The 16,367-nt window shown below is 32.1% G+C and overlaps 1 protein-coding gene and 1 long non-coding RNA gene across 2 annotated transcripts in view; one reads left to right on the forward strand and one right to left on the reverse strand.

Moving 5' to 3' along the window:
• Window positions 1–16,367, forward strand: part of LOC140440117 (uncharacterized) — a 352,003-nt gene that overhangs the window by 317,527 nt on the left and 18,109 nt on the right. The window lies entirely within an intron of this gene.
• LOC140438461 (uncharacterized) lies at window positions 4,613–7,009 on the reverse strand. The gene is made up of 2 exons (XR_011950539.1): window positions 6,867–7,009; window positions 4,613–4,862 (listed from the first exon to the last, which is right to left on the reverse strand). It is a non-coding gene; the product is annotated as an uncharacterized lncRNA (long non-coding RNA).

The following is a 16,367-nucleotide window of genomic DNA, read 5'->3' on the forward strand; positions in this document are numbered from 1 at the left end:
AAAAGTATTTACATATATTTTTTCCAAACTAGTCAAAAAATTTTGGACTACTTTTATATATATATATATATATATATATATATATATATATATATATATATATATATATATATATATATTTAGGGATTCTACAGTATTCACTGCCTTCCCTCGCTCAACCGTTTCCATCTCTCTCTGTTGTTCCATTCTCCATCGTTTAGTCCTCTCTTACTCATGGCGTCGTCTACTTCGTTCCTCCAGGATTTTCGGGGTCGTCCTCTTTTCCTCCTTCCTATGGGGCTCCATTCGGATATTCTCTTTATCCATCTGCTGTCGCTAGTTCTTCTTACACGTCCATACCACTTTAGTCTTTTTTGTTCTATATATGTTAGTATGTCTGTTTCTATTGATGTTCTTTGCTTTATTTCGTCATTACTTCTATCCATTCTTGTTACTCTGCAGCATCTTCGCACGCATCTCATCTCTGTTGCTACTATCTTACTGCTGTTTTTCTTGTTTATGATCCAATTTTCAGCCCCATATGTCATAATACTTCGCACTAATGTTTTATAAATCTGCGTTTTTGTCTTCATATTTAGGTGTCTATCCCACCATACTAAGTTAAGTTGTGGGATTGCTGTTCTTGTTTGTCCTAATCTTTGTGTAATTTCTTCCTCTGTTATTGCCTTTTTCGTGATTATAAACCCCAAGGACCTATTTAAATTTATCCTTTTCTTTGATTGTTACGTTGTCATCAATCTGTAGATCTTCTATGTCTTCTTCACTTAGGTACCTCAGATAGGTACTCTGTTTTCGCGAGGTTAATATCTAGGCCAGCCTTGGTATATTCTTCTTGTAGGTTCTTCATCATGTAGCTGAGGTCGTCTTGGTCTTGTGCAATCACTACTTGATCGTCTGCAAAACTTAAGGTATATAGGTATTCGTTCCGTACCGGTACTCCCATGCCTTCGCATTTTCTTTTCCATGTAGTCAAGGCTTTCTCTAAGTATATTTTAAATAGGGTTGGAGATGTGGAACAACCCTGCAGGAGCCCTTTTGTTGTGGTGAAGTCTCCTATGATTCTTGTTCCCAGTTTAATGGACACTTTATTTTCTTTATACAGAGCTTTTGAAGCTTTCTCAGGTCCACAAATGCCAAGTGTATATCTCTATTTTTAGCTTTTTTCTTTTCCAACAGTTGTTCCAGTGTGTATATGTGGTCTATGCATGATCTTCCTGCCGTGAAGCCTGCCTGATCCTCCCCGATTTTGCCTTTTATCGCTTGCTCTATCTTTTCTCGGAGTATCTTCCCATATAATCTTCCTATTGATGATATTACGCTTATTCCTCTGTAGTTTTCGCATCGTTTTCTATCTCCTTTCTTAAATATAGATGTCATATATGCCGCCGTCCATTCCTTTGGGAGCTGTTCTCCATTTATGGCTTTCTGAAATATCCATTGTATCATCCGGTGTAATTTTTGTGATCCGTATTTTATAAGCTCAGGTAAGATGCCTCCAGGTCGCGGTGCTTTCTTATTTTTGATTGCTTTTATGGCCGTTCTCATTTGCCTATCTGTTATTTCTATTTCTTGTTGTGGGAATCTGCTTCGTCTTCGTCTGTTTTCTTTTCCAATGAATTGTGGTCTTTGTTCTGTTAATAGTTCCTTGTAGTAGTCCTTTCATTCTTTGTCCTGTATATTTCCCAATTTAATTTTTTCTTTTGAGTTTTGTTTCAATCCTCTCAGTACTTTCCATGACTCCGAAGTTCTTGTACCTCCTATATATGTTTCAATATTTAAGCAGATTCTTTCCCATTCTTCATTCTTTTGCTGTGTTATTTGTTTTTCACTTCTCTATCTTTTTCTCTATATTCTTTATAAACTTCATCGTTGTTTGTAGTCAGCTATTTTCTGTATAGTTGCTTTTTTTCTTCAATTATTCTTTTTGTTGGTTCATTTATTTCATAATAGTGCTGTTTATTTGTTATATCTGATGGAATCTGATCACAGTTGACCAATTATCAATTCTTCTTTGACTTAGATTACTAAATGATACTTAAATTCTAAGAGCTTAATCCTATAGTGTCCTTTTAAGAACTGTGCCCTATAGCTAACATACAAAACAGCACTATGATCTGCTTTTAAACTAATTAACACTTTACACTAACTCAAAGGGTTTTGTTCGTTTCAGTCTTCTTTCTAACCCAGTATTATCGAGGAGCTGGATGGCCTGGATGTTTACATAACTGGACATGGAACCATTGTTCGTGACTATCTGCCATCTTCTTGATTACTTTATTTACATCTTCCATCTCAAGGTGCTTGTAAAGGTTGACTTTTCTGATCTACCAAGGAGCATCAACGATGTTTCTTAGTACTTTATTCTAGAATCTTTGGATGCTCTGGATATTACTTGACTTGGCTCAGCCCCAGAGTTGACAACCATACGTCCATACTGGTCTTAGTATTTGTTTGTATAGCAGTTGGTTGTTATGTATACACAACGCTGAATTTCGTCCCAACGCTCAATGCATTTTCTTGCAACGGATACCTAGTTTTTCCCTTTTCTTTTAAATATAAACTTTCCAGCGAAGTCTTGCATTAAGTGTGATACCTAATTATTTTGCGGAAGGTGCATGCGGTATTTGGACATCATTTATTTCAGTTGTAATGTTTTGGGTTGTTTTTAAATAATGTGAATTGATCTATATTAGCAGTATCACCTACTACTAGGATAGCAGTATCATCTGCAAAGGTTTCTATAGTATCATTTTATGAATCAGATATGTCGTTTGTGTACAAGGTAGAGAACCGGACTAAACACGCTTCCTTAAGGGACTCCTGCTTTAATTTCTTTTTGATCTGTGTACACGTCTTTTTGTTTTAATTCTGAAATATCTGTCAGATATGTATGACTGTAATCTGAATATTGTTTAAGCATAAGAGTTTAAAGTTTGTAGGTCAAACCTTCATGCCATACTTTGCGGAAAGCCTTCCTCCTTCTCCTTATTCCTTAAGCCCTTGTCAGGGCGTGGTGAGACCGTAAATATTATTAGATCGCTGTCTCCATTGGCTGCGATAATGTGCCATATGAACGGCAACCCCGTGAGGGTTTTCATCAGACTTTAGCATCCTGGCACGTAAAAACAGAAAAGGGCGAACCTACAAGAAACAGGATTAAAAATTATTATGTAGTTCAGCGGGCAGTAATCCACACCTCCAACGGAAGAACTCCAACGGATACTATGGGGAAGGGAAGGCAAAGAATGAGAAATTAACTAACTAACTAATCTAATTACAGTATCTATAGGTTGATATGTTCATTATACTGTGATCCTTTTATTATGTTTCATAGGCCTAATGATGAAGTATACATTGTAAACTCCCAAAGCGGTAACAGAAACACACCATCATCACTGGATGAAACACTGATCACCATCATACAAGCATGGATTTGCTGGAGCTAGTAGCCACGTCAGTTCTATTTGCATGCCAGTGAAGGTTTATACTAGATTGAACAAAACAGAATACTTTGGCACCCCAGTTTCATTTTTAAATTTGCACGGTGGAATATTCTTTTGAATTTGGAGTAGAAATTGGATTGCTACAATGTCCTGGGAATCCCATTTTTTACCTCATGAACTGCTCATTTCAAGTGATGTTTGTTGAAATTGCTCAACCACAAATTTAAAAATGTTATTTTATAAAGTAGTATCTATATATTATAATAATAATTATAAAAAATATTATAATTTACTGTCAAAATGCATGCACTTTTCGGACTTGGTCGCCATTACTCGCCAGTAACTATTTATACATGGCATTTTATTAACTACCGGCGCCAGAAAATCAGTGTGTGTATAAATAGCCTTAAAACAATTTAGAATTTGTAATTTTTACAATAAAATTTTTGCAGTAGAAAACAATTTATTTGATGTTGTTTTATTAATTTTGGCTATAGAAAAAGCGAAAAGCTTGGGTTCGTTCGGAAAAATATTCCCATGAGATTTTTTTGCATAATCACTTTCATTAATTATTCCAAAATAAGGCTCAAGAGGTCGTTCAGGCGAGAAGTTGTTTAAATTTTTTAAAACAATTTGTTTTAAACAAATTGTAACAATAAATTTTTTTGCCTCAAATTTTTTTTTAATGTTTTGGATCATTTTCAACAAAATAGATCTCTTGTAGTTTTTCTGTAAACTTGATTATTTTCGACTTTACACAAGTAAAGAATATTATTTTTGAATACACCAAGGCCTAAATTTAAGTTCAAACCTTGTTCTATCATTTACCAATAAGTATTTTTAAGCTATTAGAATAAGAGAGAGAAACGAGATCTAGGACACAAATTTTAGTCTCAATTTTAGTTTTAATTTTATGTGAATCTTGTTTCTCTCTCTTATATACGCCGCAGTGCGAGCGCCCCTCTTGTCATATTCACTTTATTAATGATTAAAAAACAATGTTTTAAAATGAAAAAAGCCCAAAATACTTATCGGGAAATGATAGAGCAAGGTTTAAACTTGAATTTAGGTCTTTGGTGAATTTAAAAATAATATTTTTTGCTTGCGTTCTTCAGCCTTGAAAATCGTAATTTTTAAAAATAAAATATATAATAAAATATTCTACAAAATTAAAATTTAAAAATAATTATAATGCCTGTTATATTTATTTTATATCTAAGTTACACACTTAGTTGTGGATTATAGATCACAGTGTGTTACAGATTAAGTATGTGGTTGCTTCGCAGGCCTTTAAAGTTCTAAAATTGTTATTCGTAGGATTGCATCCTTTGTAAACGTCTTTTACACATGTTTTCTCGTTCTGGTCCCATCTCCAAATAGGAATGTTTTCCGTGCCATCATCTGGAGGCTTAAAGCAATCTGTAAAACGTAGAAGATAATATTTTAACTAAATGTTGGAGTAGTAATTAAATTTTATATTTAAATTACCATTGGTCTATTGAATTCCAACTCTCACCTCAACGTGGTAAACCCTAGAAAACTGAACAACTTTGTAGAATATTGTGGTAACCAATCCTTTATTTATCGTAATGGTGCGTGCAGACCAAAATTGCGGATCGCCAATATTTAGCGAGCTGTTCACGAACTATAGCGAGCTGTTCGCTAACTGTTTTATCGCTAATTATAGATTGGATTGTTAATTATGGATAATTATGCTTAAACTTTTCGAGAGAACAGTTCTAAGGAAAATATATGGAGGAGTCCAAGAACAGGGTTTGTGGCGTAGGCGCTACAACTTTGAGTTATACAGAAGTTTTGGGGAACCTGACGTTGTAAGATGTACTAAATTAGCACGCCTTAGATGGATAGGACATGTAATTAGGCGAGATGAAGATGCAATGATCAGAAAAATTTTCGACCGAAGAGGACCAGTGGGAAGACGAGCCAGAGGAAGACCAAAACTAGAGGATGATCTAAAATCCATCGGAGTTAAAGCATGGAGAAGAGTTGCCACAGACAGGGGCGAATGGAAGATTGTTCTGAAGAAGGCTTTGGCTCATAACGAGCTGTAATGCCACTGATGATGCTAATTAATTATGGATAATGGCGAATTAGTTGCTTGTGCTGTATATAAAAATTGTGTTCTATATTAAAATAGTTTCTAATAAACCAAAAAAGCGTGAAAAAAGAAGATGTTTGCAACGAAATTTATTCAAAAGTCGTTCGGTTTATGGAGCTTTATGGTGGAATTTATTGAGGGATTTGCAAATTGAGGATAAATAGCTATTTAATAATTTTAACTGTATGACTGCATCAGATTTAGAAGAAATAATAAACAGGATTGGTCCACTTATATCAAAACAACATACAAACTATCGCAAAGCAACAAAAGCTAAGAACAGTCCAGAAGCAACTAACACCGACGCTACGTTTTTTAGCTACTGGAGATTCGTTTATTAACCTAATGTACCCGTTCACAATATAAAAACAAAGCATTGTACCAATTGTGAAGATAAATAACAATAAAAACATAGCACGTTGAAATATAACCTTAAACTGAAGTAAATAATGAACATAACCTCTTTTTGGTTTAAGCAAACTTCAAGACGTCCAGATCATTTTGTTTACTAACTGGTTGTTTGCGAACCCATTACATACTTTAGTCCACACAACTGTTTGCGAACGGTTCGTGAACTTGGTTTGTACGCGGCTTTAGATATCCCAATAAAACAAGTCACTCAATAATTAAAAAGACTTTAAAAAGGTTTGAAAATACTGGAACTTGATTTCTAATTGTACATGTACAACGAGTATTGCTTAGGTACCAAGAAATCAAAATGAAATCAATGTTTTAACAGCAGTAGTTGGAAATTCTACAATACGTTCTCGAAACATTGCAGATGTTAAACAGTCTTAAAATTTTTGAAAAGAAATATAAATTTTAATGTCATTAAGAACGAAGAGACGGATATACTAAGCGAAATTTTAGAGAGACTAATGCAGACAAACAATTAAAAAAACATTTTGTTAAGCAATAAATGCACATTTGCATTAAATAATTAACCTAATTTTCAAAATTATAGGATTTGGTCGACAAGAAGGCCTAAGGTTACTATGATTAACAATCGTCAAAATAACTCTAATATCGTAGAAAAACAAATGGTTGGTTAGGAATATACACACTATCACTGGACATTATTCTTATTTTCTTTGAGAAAAAATTAAATTCAGAAAAGTTTTTTACTTGCAGAAATAACTCCAGGTGAAGAAGAAATTTGGTTTCCATTGGATGGGTGTCCTACGCACAATAGCCGGGAGGCTAGTGAGCGTAGGACACTAGGCGTATAAACTATAATCTAGTGATCAACTAGAACCTAACACATGATAAATACAGCAAAAAAAATGTATAAAAAACATTATTACCTTCATATTCGAAAGCGCCAGTACTCACAACTACTAGAGTAAAGAATAAGAAAATAAGTGTCATTGTTGCAACAACTTTTGAAAAGCAGTTTCAATTTATACTCCTGTAACTCATAAATTATGTTCTTAAATTAAGACATGAATTATGAATAATAATTTTAAATAGAATCAAAATAAATAGAAAAAAATTTATGGGTCATAAAATAATAAAATATGGGCTCGAAGGTTTGAAAAACAATTTCTATAATTAAATTATAGGGGATGGCGCGGCGTAATAAACATCTACAGATCCACTTATACTTATATTATACAGGGTGCGCCAGATAAACGGCCAATTAGAAATATTTCGAGAACTAAAGGTAACTGAATCATGAAAATTGGAACGAAGGGGCTTTGAACTATTTAATAAAAATATTTTCATCTATTTGCTACTTCTGGTTATACCGGAAGTTGCTTGGAACCTCGTTTTTAAGGGACATCCTGTATGATTTTTAATTTTAGAACTATTCATGTTATTCTGAACATTTTTTGTTAGTACTTCCCTATACCTATTGTAAACCATTTTTGAGTTCTAATGGTTTTTATATGAAAACACTTTTCTACCATGTATATAAAGTTCAATATTCAATAAAGTTTAAATTCCTTAGGAATTTATTAACCAGATACGTTATTATCGTTCACACTATAAAGTTGCCTTTTTTATTATACAGGGTGCTATTAAAATTGGCATAAAATTGGCATTGCCTATAGTTTATTCATTTAGCAAATTCCCATCTGTAAACATGAGCACGTGTTAATATTCACCCTCTCATTCGTCAAGAGGCTTTTAAATATAGTTTATTGCCTTAAGCCAGACGGATTCTCATGTTACAGATCCAAACTTACCAGTCTGTTTAAATTCAAATTGTAGCGTGTTGCTTTTTTATTCAAAATGTTTACTTTGTTATGTATCTCTCAGTTAATGAATATTTTATTTTAGCACATTTTCCTTCAACGGAACATTAAATTTTGCTCACGGTGATTAAATTTCAAGAAATTCTTATGTTAACAGTTTCAAAAGTAAATATTTTTAAAAATCATATAATTTATACCTCAGTACGATCCTGTTTGGTTTTCACGTGCGTTTGTTGACGGATGGGAATATGTAAAACGAATGTAGTTTAATTCCTTTTTTTTCAAATGGGACACCCTGTATGTGACTTATTCTTTTAGTAAAGTATGTTTTTCACTATCGATCTGTATTGGTATTCCCTATACCTATCTCTTGCAGTTTTCAAATAAATTAACTTTATAGATTTTTGTCACAAAAATTTATTTATCAAGTTGCCTATGGAATTTTTTGGTAAAACTCTTAGTTATTGTTAATGTTTATTAGTAACCTTGTTGTATGCCATTGGGTGACAGTTATATTAATAATTTGAAATATCGATAATTTCCCGTGTTTTTGCTGAGAGATATCCTGAGAAGCCTCTACCAAATCATAAAATTGTAAAATGTTTATTGAACAACTGTTTCCAGTTTGATCAGTTTATAAGTAAAAGGACCCACTTCGGTAATAAAGACTTACAAATAGATATTCTGGGATATTTTGCAGCTAATCCAATTTTATCCTTACGGTAATATGAGCAATTGTTACAGGTATCGACTCGAACAATTTACAGAATTTTAAAATTCATTGGACCCTTTATTCGTACATAAGGGTACAATATTTACATCCTGAAGATTATGTAAGACGTATAGAATTTTGTGAATGAGCTTTAAAAAAATGCCAAGATCAAGATTTCGCAAAAAAAATTATTTGGTGTGATAAATCGAAGTTTACAAAAAATGGTATGATTAATTGCCATAACAGTCACTTCTGAAGTGACGAAAATTCTCAACTCACGTGGGATAGTAAATTTCAAGCATTCTTTTATTTTAAGGTTTTTGTGCTGTAAAAAATAATAAGATGGTCGCTCTCATGATTTATGACTCAAGTACGGCAAGTAATTGTACCAGCACTGCCCGCTTTACATAATAATAAGGCTAACGAAGCCTGGTTTAAATAAAATGGAGCACCGGCTCACAATATTCGAGGAGTCGGCAAATTGCTTGATGAAATATTTAGCTATAGACGGATAGCTAATAAAGATCCGTTGCTCTGGTTAGATTACTATATTTGGAGATATGTTAAAAATAAGGTATTCTCTGCAACTTTTATTACTGAGGAAGCTATAATAAATACAGTCCTTTAATTTCTTAACAAAATAGATAAAGAATCAATACCAAGAGCTACTACTGAAATTCTGATTAAAAGAGTTCATAAATGATTGGATGTTGTTCGGTAACATTTTGAACATTTATTATATTAATAAGCTACTGCCTATTTTCTTTGATACGATGTTTAACTTACAATATGAAAGGGATAAATTAACACAACATAGTCTACGAAAATTTTTAAAACATGTATAAAGTTAATTTATTTGAAAACTGTAAGAGATAGGTATAGGGAATACTAATAGAGATCAATAGTGAAAAACATATCTTTCTAAAATAATAAATCAGATACAGATTGTGCCATTAGGCGAAAATTTAAAATGCCGGTTTTATTTTTAACGTTCGAGCATTCACGTTAACTTCCCTAGCCATTTGTACACTATTGCAGGGTTCACTAACTTCCACAAAAGCACAAATATCAATATATCAATATCCCTGTTTTGACGCTCCTCATCGACAGGTCTAACACGTGGTTCATTACCTTCATAATACTTTTTACAACAATAAATAAATCAATTGCTTCGCGTATCGAATCACCCTGAAAGTACCATGTTATAAGTTGTAAGTTATTATTCCGAAAGATGGGCCCTAAAGAAGAAAACAGTTAAAAAATTTCCATGTCTCCAAGATATTTGATGGATAGATGTGATTGTGGCTTAAATAAGGACGAACTCTAGTTTTGTAACGAACAGTGTGTGAAAAAAATTTAGATTTTATTCTCGTATTCTCGTACCTATATCAGAAAATATAGATGTAGTTACTATACTGAGAATACCATTGGACGGACTTAAAATATGTAACTAATATCTTAGTTTTAAAAATCCAAACTAATAACATGATTTAAGTGTAAACAAATTAATTATAAAAAAAGCATAACAAAATCGGTGTCTAAAAAAAATTGAAAATAGAAAAAGTACCTTTAGTTTTTAACCTCCCCCCTGGACGCCGGAAGTCTCGGAAAATCCCAGAAAATCAACATAATTATAATTAATATAAGGAATATAATAATATAATGTATAAAAAATTACCTGAAATTTAATTTATAAAATATATAAGTATTTTTACATCATTGATATAAAATGAAAAAAAATATGTGGGAGGGGGTGAAAATTAAGTTTTTACGGTGAATTTAATTTTTCCGAGGTTTCCATATTTCCCGGCCAGTGAAAACTATGTAGTTATTTATATTTCGACGAGCTACCCCAGATTAAAAAAAGAGGCTTCTAACTGCAATGGAAGCCCAGATAATGTAAATTTTCCTACGTGTTTCAATTTGAAGTTTCGATCTCGAAAAAAAAACGGAGCTGAAACAGCTATCCCCTCCACTTTCGTATGTCGATCTTTCGAAAGTACCTTCATTTCGAAGGACTGTAAGTGTCGAAAAATTGGATAAATTTTGTAGCTAGAAGTTTCAATATAAAGTTTAGATTTTTATTCAAAATTTGTGCAAATTTTACTTATAAAATATACAAGTTATTACAATTGTTTATAAGTAAAAAACATATCCCTTTTTCAAATGTTTATTTTGTAAATAATTTCGATGAAAACGCAATATTTAACTTCTGAGATAGGTTAAGTCTTAAAGAATCCTATGAAATTTGCTAAATGTGTCATCATTAATAGAGCAAGTTAAATAGTTTATCCCCTCAAGGATAAACAAATTAAATAACTTTTAAGCTATTTGACCGATCGGGGGAAAATTTCGCACAAATTTAAAAGACGGTAATTCCTCGATGTTAAAACGTATTAATAACATTTTATTTTGTTAATAAAAAATTAATAAAATTTATAAATTAATGCAACAAAATGCTTTTTTGCAAATATATCCGTAAATTATGTATCAATTTTAATTTAAAAAACGGGAAAATAAAGATATTCTTGATATAAAAAAATGATATAAATATTGTTTATGTAAAATATAAGGGAAAAAACTTATAGATAAAAAATCAAATTGTGATCATAAATTATTGTTTAAAAAAAAACGCATGGTAAAAATACGAGTAGTTTTTCATTTATTCGTCATCTAGTAATCCCCATCTATGTCTTAAAGCTTCAGATATCTGCGAAAAAATTTGCCGTGAAATCGATGATTTTTGCATAACCAGACTGGTCAACTTCATATGTGAAAGCCTCATTTACAACACGAAACTTCTAAAGTAAAGAATAAGAAAATATGTTTCTTGTATTAACTTTTCAATAGTTAGAATTTTCAATGTTGTGCTACTAAAATACAGTTAATGTGTTTAACGTAAATAAATATGTCTAAGTAAGCGAAGTATATATGTAATCAGAACTCATAAAGTCTTAAATTAAGATAAGATTTATGGTTATTGATATTTTGAAACAGAAATAATAAAAATGTTGATTGAAGGTGGCAAATAAAAAAGTTTTGGGCTATAAAAAGTACGAACTGCAATTAGGAGGCATAAATAATTAGACATGGCGAATAACTCAGGTTCGTTCGGAAAAATATTCTCATGAGATTTGTATAATCACTTTTATCATATACCTCATAATAAGATTCAAGAAGGCGCCCATGCGAAAAGTGGTCCTAATTTATTTAAACTATTTTTTTAAACAAATTGTAAAAATCAATTTTTTCGGTCCGTAATTATTTGGGTTATTTGGATCATTATACAAAAAAAGTACCTATGTTGTATTGTTTCTCTTAAGTTGATTATTTTCGAGTTATAAACAATTTAAAACTGAAAAACCGAAAATAACGATTTTCAAGGCCCAAAAACACAAGTAAAAAAGGGCTTATTTAATATAAAACGTTGTTTTTTAATTTAAAAATTGATTGTTACATATACTACTACTACTAAGGATTTCCACAGTTTTCACTGTCTTCCTTCACTCAACCGTTTTCTCCAATTTTCCCTGTCATTCCAGTCTCCATATCGCAGGGTTCTTTTCTCCATGGCCTCGTCGATTTCATCTCTGAATGACCTTCGGGGTCTTCCTCTCTTTCTTCTTCCAATCGGGCTCCATTCTGTGATTTTCTTTACCTAGCGTCCTCTGTCCGCTCTTCTGACGTGGCCGTACCAGGATAGTCTCTTCTCCTCTATATAGTCGATTATGTCTGATTGCACTCCCATTCTCCGCTTAATCTCTGCGTTTTCAATTCTGTCTCTTTTTGTAAGTCTACAGCTTCTCCTCAGGAACTCCATTTCTACTGCTCTTATTCTACCTCTATTTCTCTTGTTTATTGTCCAGTTTTCGGACCCATATGTCAGGATACTTCTTGTCAGGGTATTATATATTCTCTTTTTTGTCTTTATCGTAATGTTCTTATCCCACAACACTGAGTTTAGTTGTCTTATACAGTTTCTTGTTTGTCTCAGTCTGTTGTTTATATCTTCTTCTGTTGTTCCCTGGTTCGATATTATGGTTCCTAAATACTTGAATTTATCTGTTCCATTTACTTGTCTTCCCTCGTCTATCTCTAGGTTTCTCATATCCTTGTTTTCTGTTGTTAGGTATACGGTTTTCTCTAAGTTTATTTCCATTCCGTTGTTTTTATATTCTTCTTCTAGTTTTCTGAGCATAAAGCTGAGATCTTCTTCATCTTGTACGATGACTACTGGATTGTCGGCAAAACTTAAGGTGTATAGGTATTCGTCTCTTACTGGTGTGCCCATTCCTTCGCACTTTCTCCTCCATGGTTTGAGTGTCTTTTCCAAGAATATTTTAAACAGAGTAGGGGACGTAGCACAGCCTTGTAGAAGTCCTTTTGTCGTCTTAAATGGATTGTAGGCTTTATTTCCACATTTAATAGCTGCTATTTTACATATAACAACACAAAATTAATCTCTCCATGAAAATATTATTAGGTATACGTAGTACAACATTCTGATAACAAAAAATTTTTGACTCTAAATCTGCAATCAATAATAATTCAAATTCAGTCGACTTTAAAAACAAACAAATACAAGTCTGACTAATTGGATCTGCCAAAACCATTTTTCAAAAAAAATTGTTTTAAAAAAATTGTTTAAGTAAATTAGGACCACTTTTCGCAAAGTGATTAAAACATTTCATTAGATTATTTTTCCGGACAAATGTGAGCTTTTCACCTTGTCTAAATATTCTTTAAACATATTGGTATTGGAGATATTTTTATCTAGATCTTTAATCAAAATCGGTCAAATCAAAGAAAACGAATGGCAAGAATACTATAAAAAATTGCTAACCGAAGACCGCCCCGAATTCAAAGAATCAGAAATAGACGGAATAGAAATCTACACACATGACGAAATCGAATTAAGCCTAGCTGAGGTAAAAAGAACGATCAAAACTCTAAAGAACAAAAAAGTAGATGGTCCTGGCGGAATACCAAATGAATTGATAAAAAACGGATCGGAAAAGTTATTCCGTATGATACATAAAATGTTTGAGAGAGCACTGAATGGTGAAGACTTACCGGCAGAATAGACCCAAGCATATATGACATCAATATACAAGAAAGGAAATAGAAAAAACTGCGAAAACTATCGGGAAATCACCATTATATCGTCTCTAGGCAGACTGTATGGAAAGACCATAAAGGAAAAAATTAGAAATATATATACAAGATAAAATCGGAGAAGACCAGGCAGGTTTCACAGCGGGGAAAGCATGCTTAGATCACATTTACACGGTCGAACAACTAATAGAAAAAAGAATGGCCAAAAATAGATCCGTCCATCTGGCTTTTGTTGATCTTAAGAAGGCATATGACTCAATACCTAGAACCAAGCTATTGGAAGTAATGGAAGACATCGAAGTTCCACGAAGATTAATAAACGCGGTAAAAACACTCTACAAGAATAACGAAGTAGCTATCAAAACGGGCAATAGAATATGCGGTCCATTTAAGACGACAAAGAGACTACTACAGGGTTGCTCCACATCCCCCACCCTGTTCAAAATATTCCTGGAAAAAACCCTAAAACCATGGAAAAGAAAGTGCGAAGGAATGGGTATACCAGTAAGGAACGAATATCTATATACGCTAAGTTTTGCCGACGACCAAATAGTGATCTCACAAGACGAGGATCACCTCAGTTTTATTTTGAGAAAACTGGAGTAGGAATATAGAAAGAATGGGATGGAAATAAACCTAAAGAAAACTGAATACCTAACAACGGAGAATACAGAAATAAAACAGCTGGAAATAGACGAAGGTAAACAAATCAATGGAACAGACAAGTATAAGTATTTAGATTTCATAATATCAAACAAAGGAACAACGGAGGAAGATATAAAAAATAGACTAGGACAAACAAGAGACTGCATACGAAAATTGAACCCGGTACTATGGGATAAGAACATCAGCATGAAAACAAGGAAAAAAATATATAATACCATGACAAGAAGTATCCTCACTTATGGGTGTGAAAATTGGACAATAAATAAGAAAACCAAAAACAAAATAAGAGCAACAGAGATGGAAATCCTAAGGAAAAGCTGCAGAGTAACAAGAAGAGATAGAATAAATAACATGGAGATTAAAAGGAGAATGGGAATGAACTCCGACATAATAGACTACATCGAACAGAAGCGGTTAACCTGGTACGGACATGTCAGAAGAGCAGACCAAAATCGGTGGATAAATAGAATAACAGAGTGGAGCCCGATAGGAAGAAGAAAGACAGGCAGACCCCGAAGATCTTTCATAGATGAAGTGGACGAAGCAATGAGTAGAAGAAACCTACAGGAAGGGGACTGGCTAAACAGGAAAAATTGGTGAAAACGGTTGAGTGAAGGAATACAGTGAAAATATATATCTATATATATATATATATATATATATATATATATATATATATATATATATATATATATATATATATATATAGAAAAGAAATTTAATCTTTGCAGATTAGTTAAATAGTAAACTCTTAAATATTGGGGAAATCTGCAAGAAATACTCTAATGTGTATCAATTGTTTCGCCGAACGTTTTCGCCAAAGAGAATTAATTTGGCTTCTTCAGGGCTGAAAGAGAATAAATTATAATTAGCTACCATATATTATCTATTAAAACATTATTGATCTTACCGTAACTTAGAATTGTAGAGTTAGAATATTAAAAAACTTTGCTAGTAACATAGTGGTGTTTTTTGTTACTATGTGCAAAAAAAAAGTTTTTTATAAAGATTGAAATGTATGGTAGCTTCGAACTTGACACGTAAAGGCTTACCCAAGGTTAATCGAAAAACCCATGGGGTTTTTCGATTAACCTTGGGTTGGTTAACCTTGATAAAAAAAAAAGTTTTTTAATATTCTAACTCTACAATTCTAAGTTACGGTAAGATCAATAATGTTTTAATAGATAATATATGGTAGCTAATTATAATTTATTCTCTTTCAGCCCTGAAGAAGCCAAATTAATTCTCTTTGGCGAAAACGTTCGGCGAAACAATTGATACACATTAGAGTATTTCTTGCAGATTTCCCCAATATTTAAGAGTTTACTATATATATATATATATATATATATATATATATATATATATATATATATATATATATATATATATATATATATATATATATATATGATAGATATTTTTATCTAATTAATATTTACATTTGCATGTCTGGTTCATTTAGGAGAATCCTCTAAATCAGTGGTTCTCAACCTTTTTGAGTCATGTATCACAAAATTCTTTTTATTATTTTTGGTACCACCTGAAATACCCAGCTAGGTAATGGTTGAGTGAAGGAATACAGTGAAAACTGTGGAAATCCTTGTATATATATATATATATATATATATATATATATATATATATACATATATATATATATATATATATATATATATATATATATATATAGATAGATATTTTTATCTAATTAATATTTACATTTGCATCTCTGGTTCATTTAGAAGAATCCCCTAAATCAGTGGTTCTCAACCTTTTTGAGTCATGTATCACAAAATTCTTTTTATTATTTTTGGTACCACCTGAAATACCCAGCTAGGTAATCTAATTAACAATAATTTATATACTGGAATTTTAAGAAATAGATAATATAAAATTCAACAAGGGTAAAATTTTTCACGATATACTTTTAGATTTTATATATACCTAGGTAGTTAGAATAACAAACAAACAAATTATTGAAAAGATCGTGCTTGAGTATTTCCACATAAGTTATTAACATCTGTTTCGGTGTTACTCAGATATAGTCGAAGATCAAGTTCTACATTAAGTTGGTTTCTGTATAAGTTCTTTATATTTAGCAATGCGGAAAG

Source organism: Diabrotica undecimpunctata, chromosome 4 (genome assembly GCF_040954645.1).
Source record: "Diabrotica undecimpunctata isolate CICGRU chromosome 4, icDiaUnde3, whole genome shotgun sequence".
Lineage (NCBI taxonomy): Eukaryota > Metazoa > Arthropoda > Insecta > Coleoptera > Chrysomelidae > Diabrotica > Diabrotica undecimpunctata.